The sequence below is a fragment of the Aotus nancymaae genome, unplaced genomic scaffold (assembly GCF_030222135.1).
Source record: "Aotus nancymaae isolate 86718 unplaced genomic scaffold, 86718_ANA_hifiasm-v0.15.2.pri h1tg000016l, whole genome shotgun sequence".
Lineage (NCBI taxonomy): Eukaryota > Metazoa > Chordata > Mammalia > Primates > Aotidae > Aotus > Aotus nancymaae.
Window position 1 is genome coordinate 62,124,212 of NW_026988428.1, and position 11,384 is coordinate 62,135,595.

The window sequence follows — 11,384 nt, forward strand, 5'->3', positions numbered from 1 at the left end:
ATACTGAAAAAGGCCTGCTGTAAAGATGTCTGTCTGATAAAAAAACAGAATACCAGAAAACCAGAATCAGCAACTAAATTTTAGTAAAATAAAAATAGAGATCTCGCCTAGGGGACTTTCAAGCTTCACTGAAGCAATGTGGTATGATTCTGGAGTGGAGCGAAAGCCCTTCCTGACCCAGATATCCTGTCATTAGTGTTCACAGCCAACGTGCTCTCCGCTGTACCTACGTGGCTTGCGGCATTGGGCTCTGTCCCCGGGCCTCTGTTATTTCGGGACCCCATTACCCCATTGCTGTCAGCAAGCCCAGCGCTGTAACAGCATCTCCTGCCATCAGCCTGCCCTTCGGAATGCTGGATGGCAACCCCGGGGCTTCTCGTGATGCTGGTGCCCTCCGCGGGTAAGTGGAGTGTGCTCTGCGGCCTCCCGGGGAGCACTGGAGGGTGGTTTTCTGGCCTATGTGGTCTAACCAGTTTGGCATCCCATTCTCTGGACATTGATTCCTTCCTTCACCATTTGCTGTGACCCTTCTTCTAATTCTACCTCACTTAACGTGGGTCAGCACTTTCTTCAAGCCTCTACGAGGCAGCGTCGCAGCGTGGGAGCGCACCGGCGCCATCTCCCGGGGTCCTTATCAGGGTGTAAATCCCATACCGTAAAAGAACGTTCTCCCTTTTCCAATTTGTATTTTGTTTCCTTTGGTTCAGCACCCTCAGGATCCAGTCCCGTAAGGATTCCCCAGTTCCTGATGGTTCCCGTTGACCAGGCCTACAACTACTTCAGGACAAAGTTTCTGGTGTTTCTTAGCAGGCCCAGCACTTCTGCGGCTGGGTTATGTTATAACTTGACTTTAGTTTCTGGGCTAATGGCCAAGAGGGGAGGTAGAGATGAATCCCGAGCAGAGCTCAGGTTTTCTTCCAAGGCAGGATCCTCCGCATGATCAAATAAGCCGGAGGCGCTAGCCTCTAACAGAGAGAGTGGGTCACTTCTGCAGGTCCTCTTCCTCGCTTCTTACTGGCAGCCTTGCACTCACAGGAATGCCTTTCTTCACAGGCTTCCACTCCAAAGATCTTAGTATCGAAACCGCAAATACGTCGCATACCAACGTCTGAGCCCTTTTGATCACCGTCATTGCCACCTCCCTAACAGCTGTCTCCAGCACCCGAATTATTTTCTGTGCACTGTTAGCACAGCCGCGCTTCACGACTCTAATTGTCATCAACAAAAACAACCCCTCCTAATCAAGTCAATCAAACACCTAACAATTGGTAGTATTTTTGCCGGATTTTTCATCTCCAACAATATTATTCCAGTATCAATTCCCCAAACGACTATGCCCCTTCACTTAAAACTCACAGCCCTCAGCGTAACTATTTTAGGCTTCTCACTAGCAATAGAACTTAACCCTGTAACTAACAACCTCAAACTCAAGCACCCATCACAAATACTAACTTCTCCAACACATTAGGATTTTACCCAATCACACTACACCTCACAGCACCGCACTCAGATTTACTTGCAAGTCAAAACGTAACCTCTCTTCTACTACACCTGATTTGATTAGAAAAAACAAGACCAAAAAATACTGCCCTGGTTCAAATTATAGCCTCCACCATTGTATCTACCCAGAAAAATCTAATTAAGCTCTACTTTTTCTCCTTCCTTATCCTATCTAACTCTATTCTTAATTATTTAACCCTATTCCCTTACATAATCTCAATCACAATAAAGATACTGATAGAGATCAGCCCGCAACCACCACCAACCAACACCCATAACTGCACAAGGCAGCTACATCCATAGAATCCTCACAAAGTAATCCTATTTCCTTACCCTCAAAAGTCACCCATTTTTCATATTCTTAAAGTCAATTCCAATTTCCACCTCATCATAATCAATTACCCACATAATTATCACCAACCCTAACAGCAACCCTAAGAGTAAGGCACCCCAAATAACAACATTTGACTCTCAGACCTCAGGATACTCCTCAGTAGTCAACCATTATTCTCCCTAAATAAATATTTAAAACTATTAAACCTACAAAAGCCCCACCAAAATTTAACACAGTACCGCAACCCACACCTCTGCTGATAATAAACTGAAGCCTCCATAAATAGAAGGCGGCTTTGAAGAAACCCCATAAAGCCTATAATAAGAATAATACTTAATAAGAATACAGTATATGTCATAATTCTTACATGGAATATAACCATGACTAAGGACATCAAAAATCATCGTTGTGCTTCAACTCTAAGAACTCTAATGACTAACATCCGAAAACACATCCTCTGTTAGTAACCACTAGTTTATTGACCCACCTGCACGATCAAACATCTCCACATGGAAAAATTTCAGCCTGCCTCTAAGTATTTGCCTGGTCCTTCAAATCACCACGGGTTTTGTTAGCTATACACTACACTTCAGGTACTTCTGCTGAGATGTAAATTACAGCTGAATTATCCATCACTTACATGCTAATGGGGCTTCAATAGTCTTCATCTGCCTATTTGTACATGTAGGCAGAGTCTCATACTACGGATCATTTACTTTCCTAGAAACTCGAAACACTGGCAGTATTCTTCTATTTGCAGTTACAGCGACAGGATTAATAGGCTACATACTTTCATGAGGCCAAATATCTGAGGTGCAACAGTAATTACAAATCTACTATTAGCCATCCCATATTTTGGAACCAACCTTGTACAGTGAATCTGAGGAGGATTCTCAGTTGATAAAGCCACGCTTACACGATTCTTTTTTTTTTTTTTTTTTTTTTTTTTTGAGGCGGAGTTTCGCTCTTGTTACCCAGGCTGGAGTGCAATGGCGCAATCTCGGCTCACTGCAACCTCCGCCTCCTGGGTTCAGGCAATTCTCCTGCCTCAGCCTCCTGAGTAGCTGGGATTACAGGCACGCGCCACCATGCCCAGCTAATTTTTTGTATTAGTAGAGATGGGGTTTCACCATGTTGACCAGGATGGTCTCGATCTCTTGACCTCGTGATCCACCCGCCTCGGCCTCCCAAAGTGCTGGGATTACAGGCTTGAGCCACCGTGCCCGGCCCTTGCTTACACGATTCTTCACTGGAGTGGTACTTTTTATTCGCCTACAAAATTCTACAGTCCATCCCAAACAAACGGGTTTTCTTGCAAGGCAGGATCCTCCATATGATCTTCAAATAAGCCGAAGGCTGTAGCCTTTAACAGAGAGGAGTGGGTCACTTGTGCAGGCCTACAGGTTCAGTGGAACCTGATGATTCAAGATTTTTTAGTGCTTGGATCCAAGTGTCCCCATCCAAAGTCTCAGAATCTTACTCCTTCCAAATCAGCACCCTGACCTAGACAGAGCAGAGGCTGGAGTTGAGAATTAAGAACTCAACAATTTCTGGAGCTTTGCTATTCATATAAGTCCTTAGCTTTACTGCCCCTAGGCTACCAGAGATGAGAGTCTATTTATATACAGTCAAGTTCTGGCTTCATACCTCCCCTTACATGGTTGAGTAACCAACCCAGGCAGTCATTGTTTTTCTCCAGTGCATCGATAGCCTCCAACAACAGCCATCTAATTCCAAAATTCTTTTTTTTTTTTTTTTGAGACAGAGTCTCACTCTGTCACCAGGCACCAGGCTGGAGTGCAGTGGTGCAATTTCGGCTCACTGCAACCTCTGCCTCCCAGGTGCAAGCAATTCTCCTTCCTCAGCCTCCCAAGTAGATGGAACTACAGGTGTGCGCCACCACACCCAGCTAATTTTTGTATTTTTAGTGGAGACAGGGTTTCACCATGTTGACCAGGATGGTCTTGATCTCTTGACCTCGTGATCTGCCCGCCTTGGCCTCCCAAAGTGCTGGGATTACAGGCATGAGCCACCGCACCTGGCCCAAAATTCTTATATTTGCTTAATTTCCCCTGAAAATCTCAGTCTCCTAGATGTGGCACTTGGTAGCATATCCCGTTCCACCAATATCCTGTCCCAGTTTGCTACGTGTAAACATGTGAACACTGGCACCAGCATGGATGCCTGGGGCAACCAGTGCTCCACCTGCCGCCGGTGATGGGGTCCTGATTACAGCCAGCCAGATGCAGCAACAGCATCCTATTTTAGAGTCCATTTCTAGGACCACATCCAGTACCAGCTGTCACAGGTGATGTTCACTGGGAAACACACTCTGAGACACTGAGATTTCTATGCAGAAGTTATTGGAGAGTAATCGCAGAAATAGCCCCTGTAAGTGGTGAAAGATGAAGAATTTGGCAGACAGAAAAGTTGAGCTGAGACTCAGTGGGTCCATGGGGAGCTCTGGATCTGGGACGGCCCTTCTGAGATATTGCAAACTGAGACATGGTGGACAAGTCTTGATACCTCAAGGAACCAGTCACTGGATGTGCACGGTCCCTAGGGAGGGAGCTTAATCTTAGGCAGTGTCTCTCTTTGGCTAAAAGCAACACTGGGAAAGCAGCACAGGTTAGCGGCACCAGGTAGCAGCTCCCCCAGAGGCTGGAGAATGAGCAAAGCCTCAGTCCTGGAGGGGAATCCGGGCAGCACCCAGAGCATCCACAATGCCCTGCGGCACTGAGCACAGCCCTCACCTTCCTGAGACTGTTTCCTGACCTGCAAAATAAGGGAATACAGTTGGCTCTTGAGCAGTGTGGGGGCTAAGGGGCACTCCCAAAAAACCTAAGAACCTACTGTTGACCAGAAGCCTTCCCACAGAACCAGTCAATTAATACATATTTTATATGTGTTGTGTATTATACACTGTATCCTTACAATAAAGTAAGCTAGGGAAAAGGAAATTACAAGGAAGAAAATATATATTAACGCTGGGCACAATGGCTCATGCCTGTAATCCCAGCACTTTGGGAGGTGAGGTGGGCAGATCACCCGAGGTCAGGAGTTTGAGACCAGCCTGACCAACATGGTGAAACCTCATCTCTACTAAAAATAGAAAAATTAGCCTGGTGTGGTGGTGAGCGCCTGTAATCCCAGCTACTTGGAAGACTGAGGCAGGATAATCACTTGAACCTAGGAGGTAGAGGGGTTGCAGTGAGTTGAGATCGCACCACTGCACTCCAGCCTAGGCAACAGAGACTCTGTCTCAAAACAAAAGAAAAAGGAGAAAAGAAAAATAAACAAAGAGAGAAGGAAGGAAGGAAGGAAGGGAAAATATATTTTTACTATTCATTACTTGGAGGTAGATCATCATAAAGGTCTTCATCTTTATCATCTTCACACTGAGTAGGCTGATGAGGAGGAGGAAGAGAAGGGGATGGTCTTGCTGTCTCAGAGGTAGTAGAGGTGGAAGAGGTGGAGGAGGTGGAAGGGGAGCCAGGAGAAGCAGGCACACTCAGGGTAACATTGTTGAAAAGAATCCACACACCCTAGGCAACAATGCAAAGCCTGCCTCTATAAAAGATACAATAATTAGCTGGGTGTGGTGGTGTGCACCTGTAGTCCCAGCTACTGGAGAGGCTGAGGCAGGAGAAACACTTGAGCCCAGAAGGTTGAGACTGCAGTGAGCCATGATGATGCCACTGCACGCCAGCCGGGGGACAAAGAGAGACCCTGTCTCAAAAGAAAGAAAAAAGAAAAAAATCTGTGTAAAAGTGGACCCACACAGTTCAAACCCATGTTGTTCAAGAGTCAGATGAAATAGCTACCTCAAAGATGTCCAAAAAAGCAATGAAAACACAGATACAAGCAATTTGTGAACTGTTAACAAGGTTATTCTTTTCATCCTGAAGTCTGGAGCAATCTCATCACTATCTTCCTGTTATGCCCCACACCCACTTCTCATCTCAACAAGAGTCAGCATTTTACTTTTCTACCAGGATTTATCTTCACTGTCAACTTTACTGCTTCTCCAAAAAGTTGCAATGATGGTGTTGAGACGTGATTAATTCATTAGGTATAGTTTAAGTTATTTTTCACCATAAATTAATTTCTAAAATAGGCTCTATAATGACCAAAAATCTTCTAGTCTATAATCAGGGACTACATAAAACATAAAATTACATGATTTATAGTTCTTTAAAATGGAAAACTGCTCTCAAAAAATATTACTAGTTCAAGGAGATTCATAAATGAATCACATAATTTTAAACCACTCTCACTAGATGGAGCTAGTTACAAATAAATACTTTTTAAATATTTTTCTTTTCTTTTTTCTTTTTTTTTAATACAGGAGTCTTTTAATTCCTTGTAAGGAAAATTTCCTGGGTAATTCCATGTATTTTAATAATCACAGAGATATTCTTATCCTTACTCATTCATTACCAAAAATAAAGACTGCAGTAACAATTTATACTCCATCGAGTATACAATCTCATCTATTTTGACATTTAAAAAAAGGCAGAAAGACAAAGCACAAATTCTGAGACAGAAATTAAAACAATACAACATCCTTTTTTTGTTTAATTTATTGTTTGTTTCACTGTTTGAATGTTTATCTTCCAAGAGCCTATAGAAGTGAGGGAAAATATATGGAGGCTAATTTTAAGTAACTCGAGAAAGAGATTAAACACTAAATATTTTTAAAAATTAAACTTTGAGCTTACTTATTAAACTAGAAAGAATTTTCCTCAAACACATCACTTAAATTGGTCTGCAATTCATCAAGAAATGGAGAACAGGGATCTCATCTACAAAATATTTTAAATATTGTGGACACTACCAGAAATCTCATCGGAATATAAAAATTTTCAAGTCGCAATCCTCTAAGCAGACTAAAAAGTTAGTCTTTAACCTGAAATCAGAAGTGCAAAATCTGTAAAAATAAAAATATAGTCATTGCTCTCAGCAATCTATGAATAAATCCTACAACTCGTTAAAGTCTTTTCAGTAAAATGGACCATGATGTCTTGACTAACTCCTTGCTTAAATGGCAGGTACCTTTTGCAGCTGGACTTCTCAATCTGTCAAGAGAAGCAAGCTGCATGGGTAGCATTGCTCCCTTTTGAAAATCACCTGAACAGAAGAAGGTCCAACAAAGACCTTCAGTGCAACACTCCCTGCATATGTGCAAGTCTGTGTGAGCGGTCCCCCTGCAGGTGCAACTTCCAGCCAATGAACCAGAAACAGATGAAAGACGAGGATAAAGTAGAGGCCAAATGTTTCAATTTAGCGATGCTATCCTGGATAAAATGCCAATGGCTTTTGGAATAAAATGGACAATATGCCAAGATGAAGTGATCAGATATCAATAATGATGGGAATTTAAAATGCGTGTACCACAAATGAACACAGAACTCTTTAAATGCAGCTGCAGGAGGTTCCGTTTGGGGGTCATCCTCTTTAGAACTGAGCAGCACTGCTTGTCATTTCTGTCATCTGATACATCTATACTTCAGAATAATCATAACTGATACTCAAAGTGATGCCTTGACACCCCCCAAGGTTCTATAGGTTCTTCCAAATCAAAAAGAGGTCACAGCATGCCTGGTATTGAGGGTTAGCATAAATTTTATAATAATTATTTTTAAATTGGTAATCCATTTTGGACTCAATGATCGCTTTATTAATTATATTGTTTATTAACTGAAATATTCCACTCTGTCAATGGGATTAATGATTGGAGATTATGATACAACCAAAACCAAAGCTGGGACAAAGGGCTCTTGGAATAGAATCACCCACTGTGAACTATCCTTCTGACCAACTCTTTAACTGTCTTTCTCAACCTCAGATCACCAGGGCGTTTCAGTGTAGCCTGCACGATTCGTAGAGTACGGTCCAGATTAAAGACCTTACATTTTTGTAGAATTCGGAATCATTTTTCACTCGGCAAGCCCTCTATCTACTCACTCTCTTCTACATGTAATTGTTCAACTTTGGTTGACTGTTGAGTCCTCGTGGAAGAATTCCCCTTCTACCTTTGAGCCTCTCCTTTAGGGATTTGGAAATGGAAGGTAGTGTGGTTCTTTCTGGCCATCTGCCAGGCATGGAACCCCCGGCTTCTTGGGGTAAGTTCGACAAGTAAATTTTAAAAACTCTTCTGCAGCCTCAAATGCAATGAGATGGTCCACAACAAAGATATCCCTCTGAGAGCTCCCAACTTGTTGGGGAAATACTGATTTCTTCGGCCAGTTTTAACATCTCTCAAGCTTTCCTTGTGTTTTTGGAATCACCGATGGCGCTGAGTTTAGTTACTGACAATAAAGAGTCAGCTTCCTTTTAAAAACCTAACTTGGGTTGGCGTCAAGGTGGAGGGACAGCGGCAGTCCAGGTGGCCCGGGCCAGTTCACACCCATCACGCCCCAGCCAGGGATGCGGGTGAGGGCTGCAGGCTGCGCGCCCACCTCTATTTGCATTTTGTTTGGGGCATGAGTTTTTATTTTATTTTTTCTTAGAGAGGGTGTCTTGCTTTGTCACCCAGGCTGGAGTGCAGTGGTATGATTACAGTTCACTGCAGCCTTGAACTCATAGGCTCAAGGGATCCTCCCTCCTCAGCCTCCCGAGTAGCTGGGACCACATTTGTGAGCTACCTCACCTGGCTCAAATTAATACTTTTCCACATAGCCTCAATTTCTGGAGCTTAAATATGTATCAGACATGTGTATACTAATTGTGTGTCTAAATTTAATATGTCTGGCAATATGCATGAACATATTTTTTTAACTCTGAGATACTTTCCATTGAAAATAGCAGATTATATCATAAACAAAATTCTAGAGTGAGCTTAAGTACCTCCTTATGTTTTCCAAATATTTTGGAACATTTGAAATTCTCGTGCAGTAATTTGATTATGATGTCACTTTGGGTGTTTACGAAGAGGAAACCAGACACTGTAATCTGAGAGTTTCCCTCCAACTGTAATCTTCTGTGACCCAGAAGATGATCAAGCTGGGTATTTGAAATGTAAAAGCATAATTTATATAGCAACGATTCAAACTATATGAGCTTAGAGTTATTTTAAAATGCTTTTGTAATGCATGGTGCTACAGCATGCTGTAAGGAATTTAGCGTATCTTGCTTTGATTGCATTTTGTAAAATGAGGCAACAACTTGCCAATGGAAGACACTATCGACACCATGTTTAAAGACGATCTATCCTGCCGGTGCAGTGAGCTCCATAGTGTCATTAGTTACATAAGGCCCTCATTTTCGAAAAGGAACTTGTGGCAGGAGGGGAACTACTTCCCAGATTTGTCTACTCGGAACTTTGTATTATTGCTGTTTTTCTGAACTGTCCCAAAAAGAGTTATACCTTTTGCTTTTTTTTTTTTTAATCTCATTGACTTTTAAAATCTGAAAGTTTTCTACTCTCTCTTTAATTTCTTGTCTTGGTGAAGACTGGGACAAAATAATCAGTAGCAAGCAGGAAATAAGAAGAGTCCATTGCAACGTGGTGCAAAGTAAGAGCTTCTGGGTCTAAAGTCAGTCAACCAGGGTCCAAATCTCAGTTATACTGAATATGCTTAGTTATGAGCCAGGTGATCTGGATAAATTTCATAACCTCTTGAAGCTTCCCCATCCTCGTGTGTAAATCAGAGACAGAATAAGAGCCTTGCAAGGCTTCCGTGCCTATAAGTCTGTAAAGCACTCAACATGTGCTCATGAGTAAAAAGCCCTCAGAACAGTTGGCCGTGAATGGTGAGGGAAACAATACCAATGACGTAGGAATGACAGGACCCCAGGCTGTGTTCTGGGCCAAACTTCTGAAAATCAAACCAAGGATTCTGGACCAGGAAGGAACCTCAGAGATCACCAGACCCAGTCCTCTTCCTTTTGAAATGTTGAAAACTGGGATCAGAGGCTATGTGGCTTTCAAAAGTTCACATTAATAATCTGTCCATAAGAAAACAACTATAGTGACAGATCTGAGGTCACCTCACTCCCAGCCCACTGTTCTTTGTCAGGGGCTCCAAGTCCATGACCTGCACCCTCTTCTAGGAAGAAAGTGCTCTGCCAGGGTGCAGGAGTACATAACCAGAGGACCGGAGGAGGGTGGGACTTTCCTTGGGGACTCTAAGGAAGGGAGACACTCTCTCTAGCTTGCAGATAACACAGTTCCACCATTCTATTTAACATGGTGATTTGGGCTGTTCATCTGCTTCTTCTCCCCATTGGGCTAGTAGGATAGGAACTGATTAGGGCTCAGTGGGATCAGGCTGGGGCTCAGAAGCAAAGATACAAAGAACAACATGCTTAAGGTGAAAGCGTTTTGCTCCTTTGTGAGCTTCTCCCTTACTTAGGCAGTAATCTTACCCTGTCCTAAACCATGGTGTGGCTACAGAAGGAAACAGAGTACAGAGTAGATGCTGGGGCCCAGAGTTTCTGTGACTCACCTGAGACCTGCACAGATCACTGCAGTACCTGGCTACAATAGATCTGGAGACAAAGCCACTGCCAGCAATAAGGTATAGTCATCTACCCAGAATGATCGACCGCTGTGGAGAACTGAGGGCTCAAACTAAAGTCGGGAGTGCTTTTCTCCCAGATGACGCTCGTCATCCAGCCTCCTGCTCACAAGATTTGTATTCCACAACCTCCACCTGCGCCTTTCCACCAACATCCATATGTACTGCTTATTTTGTGCTCTAGGCAAATGAAATAGCCAGTTCATTTATATTTCTGCCTTTGGATCATAAATCAAAGATACTAGCTGTAGGACAAATTAGCTGATGTCAAAACATCACTTTTCCCACGTCTTTCACTTTACACTCTTCATTCAGAGTTAAATGGCATAGAACTCAGATTTTCAAAGCCAGTTGATTTAATCTGGGACGCGTAAGAGTAGGATCAAATAAGTGAAGTAAATGATTCAAATGCAATGACTTCTGTTGTTTTTCCTAAAATTCTTCTATGGCCTAATTTTCAGAAACTATTTTAGGATAAAAAAGAACGATACTTACCTGGCAGGGAAGATACCATGATCATGAAGGTGGTTTTCCCAGGGCGAGGCTTATCCATTGCACTCCGGATGTGCTGACCCCTGCGATTTCCCCCAATGTAGGAGACTCAACTGCATAATTTGTGGTAGTGGGGACTGCGTTCTTGCTTTCCCCTGAGGGAAAAAAAAAAAAAGAACCAAAAAAAGTTCTACTAAAAAAATTAAGAGAGAGATTAGTAATTTGGTCAGAGTTTCTTTTTTAAAAAATAAAATAATATTGAATCAAAGAAGAAAACAAACATAACATCAAACTATGCAAAATAATGAAAATTGGCCTAGGGCAGTGGCTCATTTTGGGAGGCTGAGGCAGGGGGATCACCTGAGCCCAGAAGTTGCAAGTCTAGCCTGGGCAACATAGTGGGACCTTCATCTCTACAAAAAACACAAAAAATTTGTGGGACATGGTGGTACACACCAGTAGTCCCAGCTGCTAGGGAGGCTGAGGTGGAAAGATCACTTGAGCTTGGGAAGTTGAGGCTGCAGGGAGCCATGAGC

The 11,384-nt window shown here is 42.8% G+C and overlaps 1 non-coding gene across 1 annotated transcript; it reads left to right on the plus strand.

Annotated features, from left to right (window-relative positions):
- Positions 1-10,843: 10,843 nt before the first annotated feature.
- LOC135275529 (U1 spliceosomal RNA) lies at positions 10,844-11,005 on the plus strand. The gene has a single exon (XR_010343151.1). It is a non-coding gene; the product is annotated as a U1 spliceosomal RNA (small nuclear RNA).
- Positions 11,006-11,384: the final 379 nt, after the last annotated feature.